General features: G+C 41.7%; 1 pseudogene; it reads right to left on the bottom strand.

The window, feature by feature from the left end:
* Nucleotides 1–6,741: 6,741 nt before the first annotated feature.
* On the bottom strand, nucleotides 6,742–15,680 carry LOC147426895 (uncharacterized; annotated as a pseudogene).
* Between the last annotated feature and the right edge of the window lie 369 nt (nucleotides 15,681–16,049).

Below are 16,049 nucleotides of genomic sequence, written 5' to 3'. Positions count from 1 at the left end.
ATGGTCTTCTCCGCTTTGGTGGTGATGGAGAGCGTTTAGCCCGCCGTCTTCGTGGAGCCATCTCCGCCGAGGTGGCGGGAGACTCGCTTCTTTCTCGTTCCTTCGGTGGAGGCTCTTGAGTTCTCCTTTGGGAAGGAGATGCATCATCAAGAAGTAAATTCTTGAGCCCTTCATATGGATTCTCTTCTTCTTCCCGAATCGGAGAGAGACCTCTTTTGGTAGTCTCACAAGGAGGCTTCCTAGGTGTTCTCTCGTCATGGTGATGAGCTTGGAGAATCCCGTGAGCACGGAGCTGCCGTTGCACTTCACTTTGGAGAGATGGATTGCCCATGGCTTGTTGAAGCCTAGAAACAAGATAATTAACAAGCATTGAAGCATCATTAGTAGCTTGCTCATGAGCAAAATCAAAGTTATCAACATTAATTTCACTCTCTTTAATATTGTCAGCCATTCTAACAACTTTTAGGTGTAAACTTTTTAGGTGTACTTTGGCACTTCAAGCCCTAGTTGCTACTCCTCTTTACCCCTTTAGAAAAAGCACTCAAGCTACTGTACCCGCGGCTCGAATACCATTAATTGCAAGGAATAGAAGAGAGGGTCTTTCGACACCAAAACAGCACCGGCTCCTGTCAAGCTTCTAATAGCTCAATAGTGGTTAAGCCGTAGGCAAGCCCCGTAGGACTCCACTATTAAGACCATAGCTCTCGACGGTGATGCCCCGTTAACTGCACAAAGGCAGGCGCACTGCAAGGCTGAAAAATCCCTATTCTACTTATTCACAGGCAATTAATAATACCAACCATTTGTAGCTAGCTTGAGGACCTCCCTTCTTGAGCAAGAAAAGAGAAACCTTGAGCTCTGATACCAATGTAACATTTAATGGCCTAAAATCTTATGTGTAGCGGAATTTAGCATGAACATAGTGGGCATTTCATTAGAATAGATTCCTAATGAGAATTACAAGAGTGCTTGGGTGGAGAGAGCAACAAAAAGCATAACACCTAGTGAGATAGCATCGACAATACTTTCAAAAGAGAGAGCAATTAAGCTATTGACAACAGTTGAGGACCGGATTTGCATGGAGCCGGTCCCCCCTCCAAAAGGCTTTGTATTATGGTTTCTCCCATCAAGAGAGACATTGTACAATACAATTCTTTGTGTTCCTTCAAGACTAGCTAGTGCAATGAAGATGGAAGCTTCATACACCAAGCAAAACACTTAATCAAACACAACTTGAATTATCCCCGTTCTCAGACCCAAGACCTCACACACCTTCGAAGATGGTGAGAGCTAGCAGGGTATGAGAGTAGATTGAGAGGAAAAAGAAGTATCTTACGAGAAAGAAGTACATCTCCTCACATAATCACTCATATTAGCATAGCTTAGCTTAGTAATTAGCTTGGTAGAGAAGATGAGCATGCATTGAAGCTTGGCTCTTGGTTGGATTTGCATCCACATGCCAAGAGAGTGTTGATGTAGGCTTCTATCTCACAAGCTTGGAGTAGGTGATGAGCTCTCCATTAAAGCTTGGGAGGAGATAGAGTATTTTCCCTTCACACATGGTCAAGTGTGAGAGTGTGTGTGTGAATGCCAAGCAAAAATCAGCCCCCCCTCTCTCTTGGGCGAGCCCTAGCTGCTAAATAAGTCTGGCTTTTGCCTCATTGGACCTCCCCAGGTCAAGCCAATAGGGATTAAGCAGCATAAGTGATAGCCTTTAGACATGTGTCCCCCTTTCCCCTTTTGTGAGAGCTTTAGGTAATTAAATAATTAAACTAAACTCTCATTGGACCCCTTTGCCTCCTGGCCAATAGGAATCAGGCAAGCCATGGGGCTCCTGAATGCTCATTGGACCCCTTGGGAGACTGCCCAATAGTCTTCTAGGAGACTTAATTCTCATTGGTTTCTTTTATTAAATGTTTTTAAATTAATTAAACTAGATTTACTCTAGCTTAATTCTCATTGGTCCACTTCAAGGGTCTTCCAATAGGAATTGGGCACACCTTGTGGGCATCTGGCCTAGGGAGCTGACATGTGTCCCTCATTCCCTTTGTGTAAAGGGAGCCTGTGTGTGTGTGTGTGGCTTTCTCTCTCATCCCCTAGCTTTGGGGCTCGCCCCCTCCCATGTAGGGATGTAGAAAGACTTTTTGGGCACACACTAAGCATCCAATTTTCCCTAGGGTTGACCTTTGGACACAACCTTTGAATTTTGGAACCTTAGCATTTTGGAAGTCTTAATGGGCTGAACCTTAGGGTCTTTTTGGCCCATTGTTTCACATGGCTCTTTTGCAGATGGCCCCCCCTTTGGATCCCTATTTTCCCTCCTTTGGATCCCTTCTGTGGCCGGTCTGCTAACTTAACCAATATTCTAGCTTTTTCTCCCTTGGCACCTCCCCACATTAAATGATCAGTTTAATATGAGAAAATCATTTAGGAGAATTAGATATTGATTATTATGACATGTGAGGCTGAGTACAGGGCAGTCTTCACAGCTACGGTTGAGTGTGTATGGCTCAGACGCCTTATGGCTGACGTGGGTGTTGGATAGGACACTGCCAACACTATCTACACTGACAGTCAGAGCGCATTGGCAGTTGCGAGGAACCCAGTTTTTCATGCTCGCACAAAGCACATTGAGGTGCATTACCACTATGTCAGGGAGAGGCTCTCAGCAGGAGAGATCAGCTTGGCTTATGTGCCAACACAGGACAACCTTGCAGATCTTTTCACAAAGGCATTGTCTCGTGAGAAGCTTGAAGCTTTTGGCAAAGCTTTGGGCTTACTCCCCTTTGTGGACTGATCCTGTCCTCAGGGCATGGCACTTCCCTTTACTCATGTGCCATCTCTCGTTCACCGCATCACTCCAGGGGGGATTTGTTACCATATACATGTGGTAGTGATGTGTGTGAACACACTAGGACCGCCGGGGCATTTTTTCCCTCTTTAGGAGGTTTTTTCCCCCGTGCATTGTATATACGCCCATCACTCTAGGGCTATCTATCTTTCCATTGCACACTAAGTAACACACTCTCTATTGTGTGCCTTGAGCTTCCTTCGTCTTCTCCAAGCTGTGTGTGTTTCTCTGCAACCCTAATTCCAACAATGTCAAAACTTGCAAAATTTAAATCCTTTGATATGGAAGAGATATTTTTGACTAGAAATGATGTTCAACGATTGAACGATATGATGTGTGTGTTTGTATGTGAATGGAAATTTTGTCAAGAATTCCCATTTGGCTTCATTGCTAAAGCGATCAAGCTCATCAAGGACATTCTTGTCGACTTTGATTTGGGTTGGTTGGATTGGATTGAGAATGTGGAGGTTTCATGGATCTTTGATGCGAGAAAGAGGTGTGTAGACTAACCCACGTGAGTTTATTGATGTTGGATCAAAGGCTACTATGCTCATTGTCAAGCCTTGCGATCTATGGATAGTGCGTGCATTCGCTGCCTGAATTGGAAATTGGGTTCGAGACACAATGTTCAATGCATTTTTTCCAACCTGAAATTCTTTTGTTGTTTGAAAAATTGGTGTGCACTGGGGGTTAATGGAAAGCGTATTAAGGTGTTGGTTTACATGTCGTTGTTTGAAGCCTGTTGAGCGATCAAAAAATTCTATCCATGCAATAGGGGAGGCACCTTTGCTTTCTACAAATTTCATAATTCCATCTGCGCCATTCACAAGACCATCCGAGATATCGATATTCCCACCACAAATCTCAACAATCATTCTTGCTTTAAGATCCAAGGTCGAGGCCAAGTTTGCAATGTTTTGTGGATTGTTTGTCACTACAAGGTTTTTTGAGCAAGTTTTATGATGGTTGTCCCTTGCGTGGATGATGTATGCGTGAGCAGGCAATTTCTCAAAAACAAGGCGGTTATGTGAGTCCTTCAAGTTATTGGTGAAGTATAAATGGGGTGTTGTCAATTTGTCAAAGGCATTATTGCTATGGTTGGTATGCAAGAGCAACAAATCCTCGCTTGTGTGTTTTGCTTTGCGCACTCTATTGAGAATAGCAATGAAGTCATTGTCTGATTGACGCATTGTTTTTGTGAGCTCATGGCATTTTATATAGGTGTGCCAAAACGAAGGCGAGAGTAATTGCAAAGAATCGTGTGGCTCCCTAAATATCCAGCGGTCTCGGACTGGTTGCTTGGCATAAGTCACCGTAGAAAATGACACGTAGTCCACCGAATGTCTCTACGTGATTGTGTTTAATTGATCGTAGCCTTGTGTCTATGATACGCAAGAGTCTATCCAATCAAAGATGCTTCATCAAACACAACTAGTCTGAGGTTTTTATAGAGCTGCGAGAGTTCGGCAAGACTTTCAGAAGAAAGAGAAATATTTGGCTCGAAGACAAGGGGCAAGCGCAATGTTGAGTGAATTGTTGTGCCTCCAAAGTTGAAAGCTGCTTTTCTTGTATATGCCATCAACAATGTTGAGGGGAGTTCAACATCTAATTCAAGAGAGGTATTGTAGTGGCGGATCAAGCCTTGAACGATTGCTTGCAAAGTGAAATTTTTTCATGTTCCTGCATCTCTAATAATGTCATAAAAAAGGGAGTGTTGCTCGATGTTCAACTTTGACACAAGTGAGTGGTGCTCCTCATTGCACAATGCCAATTTTTGAAATGTTGGCAAGGATCTTGTGGTGGGCTTTCTTGTTTGAATATCAAGGACCAACTCATATTTGTAAGGCTCGTTATGCTCAGATCTTGAGGATGAGGGCAATGAAAATGTTTTAGTGCTTGTTGCTCCAAGTTCCAACTTACTATATTTCTGACGATTCTCATCTATAATCTAAAGTTTGTGGCATATTTGTCTTTCCAACATTCAAAACTTGTCTCAAAGGTTTTCTCATCGCCAATAAATGGGAGGAACAACAAACAAAGTTCATGGAAATGCTGCTCTTTGTTCTTCTCCACATTGAAGTTAGCATACCGAATGATTCGAAGCTTCTTAGATTCATGAGTGGAGCCACGTACGTATTGGTAGTTGATTGCGTAATTAGCCAAGCATATGTGTGCTAGCTTATCCGGACGTTGAGTGTATTTGGTGACAAGGTCGTTAAAAAAAATGCTTGTATCATCAGGATTCAAAGTGTTCAATGTGGCTCTACGTTTTAAGAGCAATGTGCGTTGGCTTTCGAAGTCTGCATTGATAAACACACATTGTCGACTTGCACTATGTAAGGGCAATGAAAGAGAAATATATGTTGCTTGTTGCGATGTCATCTCTTGTGTATTGATCAAAGCATTGCCAATTTTTTTCAATCGATCCAACATTGGCACATTTGTTTTCTTGCAATCTTATAGTATGTGCTTGATGGTTTTGCTTGCGGTTGAGTCATTTTTAGTCATATATGATGTGCAATATGCAGCAGCACCATGGCCATTGAAAATAAATTGAATGTCAATGTTTGCATCCCATAGAAGACACTGCTCTTTGTTGAAGTTGTTTGTGTAAATGTCCTTTGGATCTCTTCTCAAGAGTAGTGTTGGCTTTGTGATGGTTACAGAAAGGGATTGATTGTATACGTGTTCAATCATACCCAAAGAGGTCAACCATTCATCATATGACACATTTGAATTATGTCCAAGAGCAAGCAATCAACTATCAATGCATTTTTTGTTGGTTCAGAGTGTTTCTTTCTCTGTTTGAGATATTGTGGGTGGATACGACACCAATGTTTCTCGGGAGGGAGGCCGCGGGAAACCAAAGCAACACATGATTTTGCATTTTTTACATGTTTTGCGATGAAAGTGAGCCTCTAAGTGACTCATCTAACAGATTCATGTCAGTAGTGGTATGAGTGTCAACAAAATGTATTGTATCATTATCTGGTGCACTATCAAAGAGAGGTACATTTTTTACCCAAAGCAATCCATGATCATGTTGACTTCCTCTATTTTGAAATTCAGTCACAAAAAAGTAATCTACTAATTCACCAAGGATGGTACTGTTGCGCTTCAACTCCTGCTCCATGGCTTGAAACCTATGCACGTAGTATCGGGCTATTGTGACGGGATCGCATCGGACAAGTGCACGAATTAATGAAGCTTTGTTTGGGTAGTCTGACTCTTTAACATGAGGATTCAATCTGCACAAACAATCTTTCAAAGGGTTCCATCTTTGCTCCGCACATGGAAATGTAACAAAGAAAGACGGCTAGCCTAACTGATGAATCATTGCAAACACATTTCACTTAAGTTTCACATTGTAATCGATTGACGTGCGCAATGATTAAAAGTCATGATAGCTTAGCTCAGACGAAAGTAGTTGTTCAATGTTGGTGCTAGCTTGAACATCTTTTGCTTGCAGATGTTTGCCGTGCAATTTCCCCTTGTGTAGACGTACCCAAATGGAACCAAGGACTTTTGCAATAATAATTTTCATTGTTTTAAAGAATAGATTTTCAATGTTGCTTGAAAATCATCTATCCACATTCTTAAGCCCATTGTGCTACTTTTTGATATTTTTTCTTTGCCAACATGTGATACTTTCTTCTTTGACCAAAAAATAATGTTGGGAATAACAACTCCTCACAAGATTCATCATAAAAAATGCTCAGAGGACTAAATCCCTCGCAAGGGGCTATACTTGCAACTTGTGAATTATGGTCCACAACTTGTTGTGCAGAGTAGATACCATGCACCAAAGTGTCCGTAGGATTAGTCTCATCTTCAACATCTTCTAGGCGTGGACTACAAGCAAGATCAACATGGAGTGTGAAAGAAGATGACTAAGATATATCAATTGTAACACCATGATCAATGTATAATAGAGTGGCCAAAAGGTCAACCAAAGCTTGAAGAACACAGTGTGGGTGCACAATGCCACTCAAGTATGCATGATCATACTCAAGCTTGCGTTTAATCTCTACAATGATTGAAGCTTGATCGTCAAAAAAGTGTGGCAACACTCTTTGCACCCGTGACAGATCTGCCATTACATTCACAATGCTTCCACGCAAACCAAACTGACCCTCAAAGTTTAGTTCTCGAATTTGTGCAAATGGTATACGCAAGGATACAAGACGACTCTCTACTGAATTCAATTTTTCTACGGTAGGTAATTTGCTATTAAAATGATCCTCTTTTAAAACAAAACAATGGTTCTTCTTGTTTCTTCAATGCAGTCTTGCACGAGTAACACACTTGCAACCCTTTTTTATCACCAATGACCATTGGTTTTATTTGCTTGAGAAGTAAAAATTTCACCTTTGACATGCTATGCAAACTATGACGAAACATGAGAGAACCACACGAGACACAAGCGTAAGCAGGGATATCTTCAATAGTTTTGACATACAACAAAGTTCTACTAGATGACAGAGTAGAGCTTCTTTGGTGAATCCGCGATGACTTGCACATGTTGTAAATTTTGGTCTTGACTTGTTTGACACTAAAGGAGTTGGGATATAATTGCAAAAACATATCTGCAATTTTTTTAACAGCAACATCACAAGTTTCGACAAGCATTGTTAGACACAAGGCAGCTTCTTTACTCCATACAAAATGTCTACGTTTGGGTGGCAAATCTCTACAAGAAAACCATAGAAAACAACCATGTAAGTTCAATACAACAAGAGTAGGACAAGTGGATGAAGATACACAATGAAGTGCACCAAAATAACAAACCTCATGCAAAACCTCACCTTGGTAAAAGTAGAGTTTGCAAATTGCAAAAAACATCTTGCAAACCACACTCACCAAGTGTACACTTAACATCATCGAAGAATGCCGACTAGCTAAAAGAGACGTCAAAAACTCTTTTTGATTAAAAGAAGATGATTGTACTCTACAATCCAAGGGTCAACCCAAATTTTCAAAATGTTTGCATTTTTTAATGCTATTTGGTCTACAATTCCATCCACAAGTTTGGACTCAAGACATTGCAAAGAAAGGATCAAGTGAAAAACATGTAGCAAGCTTAGCAAAACATCTTTGTTCTCTGAAAAATTACAAGTAAATATAGGATCAACATACAGATTTCTACCATCTGCGTGCAAAATGAGTTCATATGCCATAGCCCCAAAAAGTAAACCTCGATATCAAAGAGGCAAACTACGCGCCTTTGAATGCAGTAACCTATCCGGCCTTGTCAATAGTGAACCAACCATCCTTTTTGAAGTTGAGGAGTGAAGATTTTAACTCCGCCAAGCATTGTTTCTCAAAGAGATGCAAGAACAGACGAGAAAATACAAGAACAAAATCAACCACAGCTCCTTGAAAAATAACAGAAACAGGATCTCCGTCTTGGGGATATAACTTGGAAGGCAGCACGGTGGAGAGGGTGTGCGCTCCTTGCCGCACTGTCGAAGCAAGGGCCTTGCCTAACACTGTGTGCGAGCCATACACGGCTCCAAGCACACAACTAGCTTAACTAGTAAGCTCAAAAGAGGGAAATGGTGTGTCACTCACCGCTCTATGCTCCTGGCGTGGAGGATTCCTCGCCGCAAAGAAGAAGGAGACGCCGCTACGTCGCGCTCAACCACTTCACCGCCGTCGTGCCGCCGCAATGCTCGATCGCTCTCCCTCTCTCCCTCTCTCTCTCTCTCTCACATACACACACACACACACACAAGGAGGTGAAGAAGAAGAAGATGGAGATGGAGATGGAGCAAGAGCACTCTTCTATTGCACAAATGAGAGAATGAATGAATTTTAGGTTTAGTTGGCTTTTATATGAGCTCACCCCATTCACACTTGGGCGCCCATGCTTAGCCAACTAATCCCTTGAATGTCCCAGTTAGAGTGCGCCTCTCATCGGCGATCACTCTTACCCTTTTCCTATTGGTCCGACAAGCCCGGTACCTGACTCTACCAAATACATAATACACGTCCGTCGTAGGTGATGGGGTGTCCGTGAGCCGTGAGGGTTAACATGCCCCCCTTTTTGATGTAGATTCCGTCCTCGGAAGCTATTGAGTTGAAGCTCGTTCGTCGAGGTGGAAGAGCATTTGAGATGAATGTCCTTATCCTTCTTCAGTCACTGCAAAATCAAACAACATTGGCACAGTAATTGCATTCTCATAAGTGATTAAAAAGCATATGCAGTTTTAGGTAGACAAATTGATTGGTGAAAGAAATTCAAACAATTTGTCAGCAATGAACATTAAATTGCAATGTAATCAAATGCATAAACAGATGTAAAGGTAAAAAATTAAACAAGTCTGGGGTCGCTAATTTGACGGTCGAAAGGCACTAGAGATCGAATATTAATACCATGGGTAAGCTTCTTAATTTTCTGTGGTCAATTAATTTGTTTAATCGCGAGAGCCAAGTATTCATGTTCGAGGGCTGACTAGAGGCTATATCTAGAAGACCTTGTAGTTAAGCTACCATAAAAGGAATTTCTCATGAAATCATCGCCTGACTGATTACTTTTTCTTTGACCCCCCAAATTCTTTTCACAGTGATTCAATTTTGATGTGTGTGCTTATTTTGTATGCCTTGGGTTTTTTGCTTTTCAAGAAAAAGCGCCCATACTGGGAACCTCTAGGGCTCTAGTACCATAGGCGATACATGTGAGTGAAGTACCCAATCAAGCTGAGATTTCTCTTCCAGCTTAAGATTTTACAATGTGGCACTTTGATTTTTTGTTAGTTCATTTTCATCATTTTAATTTTGTAACTTTGGGGGGTCATATAACACTGATACACCTCCCCAGGCTCATCACACTAGTAAACTCCCTTTATAATACTTAAGCTAAAGGTCAATAGGGTCAAGCCCACTAGAAAGCCCTAGTACATTTCACACAATGCTGCCTAAATCGGATTAAGAACCTAAGTAACCATTAATTACTAGGAAGGCATTCCCCATGGTATTAAGAGAAGATCTCTAACACCTAACTTGGTCAAACTAGCTTAGTCGGACTGCTTGATTTTTAAACCTACACAAGTGATTATGACAAAAAATTACATTGAATTAAATGTTTGATACTAAGCAAATGCGGTGAATATTAGGCTACCAATCACAATTAAAGCAGACAATCATAGATGCAAAAAAGATAAGGGGAAATGCTAATGGACAAGAAACACCTGTTTGTGCCGATGGTCGCGCTTGATTTGAAGAGTGAGTCGAGATAAAGATTCCATGAAGGTCCAAATCCTATCAATAGCAACACGCTCCTGTACACACTAGGAAACAAAAGGAATACCTCCAGAAGGCACATTAGTGGGAAAAGGTACCAACACTTATTGAACACAACAAAAAACATAAGGAACCCTAACCTAATTAGTTGCACTCCCCCTAGAGAGTCAAGGGAATAGGATATTGTAGAGGTTGGGGGGAAACCCTAAGGCTAAACCCCTATCCTCGTCGTCAAGATAAACAAAGTCATCATCCATGAGACCATATGTGCCATCCATGTAGTCCTGTAAATTTTCTTCTTCATCATAGGTGCCCATGTTTACTAAGAAGGTCACTAGACGCCTATAGTCATCTTGGTCAAAAGGGTAGGCTTGTGCAATGGGAGAAACGCTCTCTACTAAGTATGGATCAGACGTGGTCAAGAGACGTACCAGCCATTCTAACTCCTCAAAATTCCTCTCACATGCTAGCGTACCTATCAAATCCCATTCACATGCAAGCACTGGAAAGACCATGTGAAATATTTGTGAAAAGTAACGAGGGTACCTCTCACCCAAGGCAGGAGTGGATGACTCTAGCGTACTAGCCATATTTGTACACGCAAATAGATGATGGTTAGAGTGCAAATATTACAAGGGTCGTGTTCTTGTGCATAATTTGTTTTTATGATTTTGTGTTATGGCTCTTGCTCTTTTACTTTTTTATCTTGTTTTTGTGAGTATAAGGCTTTATATATACATTCCCTAAGATTGGAGATTAAGGGGTCAGGGGGAAAGTTTGAGAGGAAAGTGAGTGAGTGATGATTGTCAGCAAACACTCCCCCCTTGCTTGGGTAGATCATACCGTTTGAAATGAGCTCGTCACCCTTTGAAACCAATTGTTCCAATTGGTAATAGGTGAGGATTTTTGCCATTAGTTTTCTATTACCCTAGGTGCCTCGTCAAGTTGCAAGGGTGGTAAGGTACTCTCCCAGGATCGAACTTGAAGTGGTTCATCAGGTGATTCTTGAACACTGGGAGGCGTGGATTCTTTTGTAGCTTCATGGAGGTCCACTACTATAGATGGAGGCTGTGTAGAAGCTTTTACCTCTATGGATGTATTACATGAGGAGCTAGAAGCTTCATGGAACTCCCCCCTTCCTGAGCTAGGTGGAATAAATTGGTTTTGCCTTAGAGCCCAAACTAGCTCTGGACTAGGTGTGTGGCATTCTGTGATCTTTCCCTTCCCACGGTCTGCCATTGGCTTTAGCATTACATTGTTTGACTCATATGGGTTTTTTGTCGATAGGGAAGGACACATTTTACGTTTAGGTACCCAAATTTGCGCATTTCCATCATAGTAGCCTTGGGCTTCTAATAGTCGTTTTGGAATCCATCGTGATTTGGTCTTGAATCTCCTAGAGCGCGCTCTTGGTTCTCCAGGGAAATTTTTTCTTGAAATGGATGGGAGGGTTGAGGTAGTTGGAAGTAAGGCCTTGGGGACCCATTGATATGTACTCTTAGGTCGTGCAGATTGAGTACTTGCAATATTACTGCTTGCTGCAACTACAAGTGTTGAAGTGCTAGGTTCATGGGTAGCCAGCAAAGACGAGTTAACCACCTTGGCTTGTGAATGTTCGCTATCCTTCAACTTTGCTAGAGTTTGCAACGTAGGTGACTTTGCTTGAATGATAGGGATAAGAGTCGGTGGTCGCGTCGTGACACTACCAATATCCCAATCAATAGTGCATTTGGTTGCCAACATCCACGTGCGTCCCAGGTTTACGTTGCCTTCCATAGCTCCCGCGGGCATGACTAGAAACCTTTGCACTATGCTTCCATTGTCATAGACAACAGGGGTCTGAAGGACTCCAAGAATAGCAGTTTTCTTTTTATTAATGCCCTTGACTTGCATCGTACTCGGGGATAGGGTCGGTTTCCCTAATTGACACCAAACTCCATAGGATAACAAATTTTGTTTAGCTCCCGTATCTAATAAGGCATTGTATAGTACTTTCCCATAGGGGCTATTTAGCTCAATTGGGTATCGTAGCGGTGGCTCAGATTCTAATGAGTCGTCATCTGTGTCCTCGAAAAATGCTTGAGTGATTCCCAGATTAGCCTCTCGTTGGCGTCTAAGACCTTGTTGTCGTTCTCGAGCCTCAACTCTTGCTTGGATTTTTCTAAGCTCTGCTTGTTCCTTGGCAACCTTCTTTTGATGGATAGCTTGCAACTCTTCCTCGCTTAGAGGATCATAATATCTTTTGAATTTACTCCCATTAAGGAATCCAATGGTTTCAACTCCATCTAGAGTCTCCACACGAATGGTACGTTGCGTGGTAATTTCACACTTGATATGGTCCCTTACCAACGTATTTCAATTTCTTCTTTTCATTACGTACCCCGTACATAAGAACTTTATCACCAACCTTGATGTCTTTATCCTTTAAATGGCTATCAAACCACTTCTTTCTCCTATCCTTCTCCACTAGATCATTTCGCACAGCTAATTGCCTCTCTTCATCTAGCCTTTCCAAGATATATAATCGCTCCACTAAGGGGTTACCATCCCAACCTTCTTGAGAAGCTACTCGAAGACTAGGAATGACAAACTCCCATGGCATAACTGCTTCTTGGCCACACACCATCTTAAACTGTGTGCAATTAATAGCAACTTTATACGCAGTACGATAAGCCCATAAAGCTGATGTAAGCTTTAGGTCCCAATCAGTGCGATGAGCCTCAACTGTCTTTGTCAAAATGGAGATGAGAGTTTTGTTGGTACTCTCAGCTTGGCCATTTGCTTGGGGATAATAGGGTATAGACTTGTGGTGAGATATCATGAAGTTTGATGTGAGTTCTTTTATTACTTCATTTATAAAATGAGTTCCATTGTCACTCACAAGTTCAAAGGGACATCCAAAACGTGTGATAATGTTCTCAAAGAGGAACTTAGCTGTTGTTTTTGCATCCGCCTTTCGTGTTGCTTTTGCTTCAGCCCATTTGGTTACATAGTCGGTAGCCACAATGATATATCGTGATTGCGTGTTACGTGCAGCCGGACTAATCGGTCCTACAAAGTCTAAGCTCCACTTTTCAAATGGTTGGGTTACCTTGATGGGATGTAGAGGCATCCTATCACTTCTTTGTGGCTTCTTGAAGCGTTGGCATTCATCACATCCCTTTGCAAAAAGTGATGCATCCTTAAAAAGAGTGGGCCACCAATAGACTGACTGTAAGATCTTTCGGACAGTCAACTTTTCTGAAAAGTGACCACCAGCTACGCCCATGTGTGCCTCTTGTAGAATATATAAATACTCATCCTCGCGGGCACAACGTCTAAGAACATCATCTTTTCCTCTCTTATAGAGAGTTCCAGCCAGTAAGCAATAGGGTTCGCATTCCTTGATTAATTTTCGAGCTATATCTTTTCGCAGCTCTTTGGGTGGAAAACCATTAACTAAGAAGTTAACAATCTTTTCACTCCATTCAGGCATTGTCTCAACAATGAACAAAGGAGTATCAGGCAATTCATCATCAACCCCCGTAGGAGCTTCGCCATTAGGAATACGAGATAAATGATCCGCCATGACATGTTTCCTCCCAGGCCTCACAACAACGGTGAAGTCAAACTCAAGAAGAATTAACAACCATCGTGTAATTCAACCTGTGGAACACGGCTTGTTTACCAAATATAGCAATGCTTGATGATCAACATAAAACACAAACTTGGTAGCAAGAAGGTAATAGCGAAATTTCTTTACTGCGTAAATCATAGCTAAACCTTCGCGCTCTGTAGTAGTGTAGTTCATCTCGGCATCATTTAATTGGCGACTTGCAAAGCTAATAGGGTAGTCCAATTTATGTTCTCTTGGTTGAGTTAGAACACACCCAATAGCAAAATTTGATGCATCAATATGCACATGAAAAGGTACATTCCAATCAGGTGTTCGCAGGATTGGAGCACTTGTTAGGGCCTTCTTTAATAACTTATAAGATTGATGACATTCTTCCGTCCAGTGAAACTCAATAAGAAGCTTGTACAATGGACGCGCTATCTCGGCAAAGTTTAAAATAAACCTTCGATAATAACCAACATGGCCCATAAATCTTTGAACTCCTTTATAGTTAGTAGGTGGTGGTAAATCGGCAATGGCTTTAATCTTACTCTCATTTGTGGATATCCCGTTCTTGGACACTATATGCCCTAGAATGACTCCATGCTTAACCCAAAATTGGCATTTGAAAGGGTTCAATGAGATACGATAAAATCTGCACCTTTCAAATATTTTTCGTAGATATAACAAATGCTTCTCCCAAGAAGAATAAACACAAAGGTCGTCTAGGAAAGCTTCACAAAACTCCCTTAGAAATTCTTTAAACGCAGTGTTTATTAATCGTTGGAATGAAGCAGGGGCATTTGTTAAGCCAAAAGCCATAACACGAAATGCAAACACTCCAAACTCTGTGATGAAAGCAGTTTTAGCTTGGTCCTCTAATGCAATTGTGATTTGATTGTAACCACAGTACCCATCTAAAAATCTATAAGCTTCCTTGCCCGCAACTCTTTCAAGCACATGTTCTGAATATGGCAAGGGATAATGATCTCTCCTAGTAGCTGCATTAACTTTCTTGAGGTCCATGCACACTCTTAGCTTACCATTCTTTTTTGGCACAATGACTATTGGAGAAACCCATTCTGAGTGCTCAATAGGGTATATGAATCCACATTGGATAAGTTTTTCAATCTCCTCTTGTACAATTTTGGCATACTTAGGATTCATTGGATAGGGTCGTTGCTGGACGGGTTTAGCAGTGTTGATCATGGGAATTGTATGTTGCACCACAGAAGGTGGAACGCCCTTCATGTCATGATATGTCCAAGCAAAGATATCCTTGTATTCCTTGAGGAGCTCCTTAAGTACAGCCTCTTCAGTTTCGGTAAGGTCTTGAGCAATAAAGACTGGTTTAGACTCCTCACCTGGTTCTGCTAATTCTATCTCTTTAACTACCGCTGGACCATCATAGACTCCACTGCTTCCATTGGTAGGTATTCGTTGGGCTTTGGCACACACAACCTTTCGCTTCCCCGTGGTATAAGATTTAAAATGTTCAGGAGCCGTATGTAAGTCAGCAGGCTCTTGTCCTGACAGAGACCTTTCTTTTAGTTCTGCCTCCTTTTGTTGTTGAGCGAACTCTCGGTTTTGACGTCTTCTTATAGTTCGACTCAATTTCGGCTTTGTAACCTTCAATTGAGTGAGGTCAATGGGTCGTGGGCTGCACCACATGGCACTCTAGAGATGTTCACCCCAATTGTCTACTAGATTTCGATGAGCATCACATGCCCCTAGATAGCTAAGCCATTCTGCAGTAGATCTTTCCTTGTTTATCCTAGCTCTCACATTTGCTCGATATCGTCGTCTCTTACATGACCTTTGTTTCTTGTTAAGGTTTTGATTTTGGTAAATGTTTGAACTCGACTCGCCTGATAGGTCTTCGCTTGTATCTTCTTCACTCTCATATAAATTACCATAGATGGTCGTACTAGGCCTTGAGTGTTCAGTTTCTATACTTGGTTCACTCGATGTTTCCTCAGGTTCTGAATCCATTTCTCCCTGAGATTCCGTTTCTGATGTGTATTGGCCTGAAGCCTTTGAGGAATCATCGGTTTCACTCTCAGGTAGGTGTGCCTCTTTCTTATCATCGGATGTTACATGCGCTACACCTAACATGTTTACTGGTGCAATGTGTGGTATCTCTTCCCCATCTGGTGTTACCCAGGTTGTTCCTCTAGCTCCCCATGTATCTATAGTTGCCGCTAGGTGCACCCAATCGACATTGTCCGACTCAGCCATTCCGGGTAGGATATCCATATAAGGAGAGTTCTCCCCAATATCCATGTCTTCGTTACACGTGTAACAATACTGTAATGGAGCTGAGTGAATTGTTGTGTCTGATCAATTATCAATGATGAATTT

This window comes from Adiantum capillus-veneris, chromosome 24 (genome assembly GCF_014529385.1).
Source record: "Adiantum capillus-veneris isolate H3 chromosome 24, ASM1452938v2, whole genome shotgun sequence".
In the NCBI taxonomy this organism is placed as follows: domain Eukaryota; kingdom Viridiplantae; phylum Streptophyta; class Polypodiopsida; order Polypodiales; family Pteridaceae; genus Adiantum; species Adiantum capillus-veneris.
The sequence above is the reverse complement of the archived record's forward strand: the minus strand, read 5'-3'. Positions and strand labels throughout refer to the sequence as shown.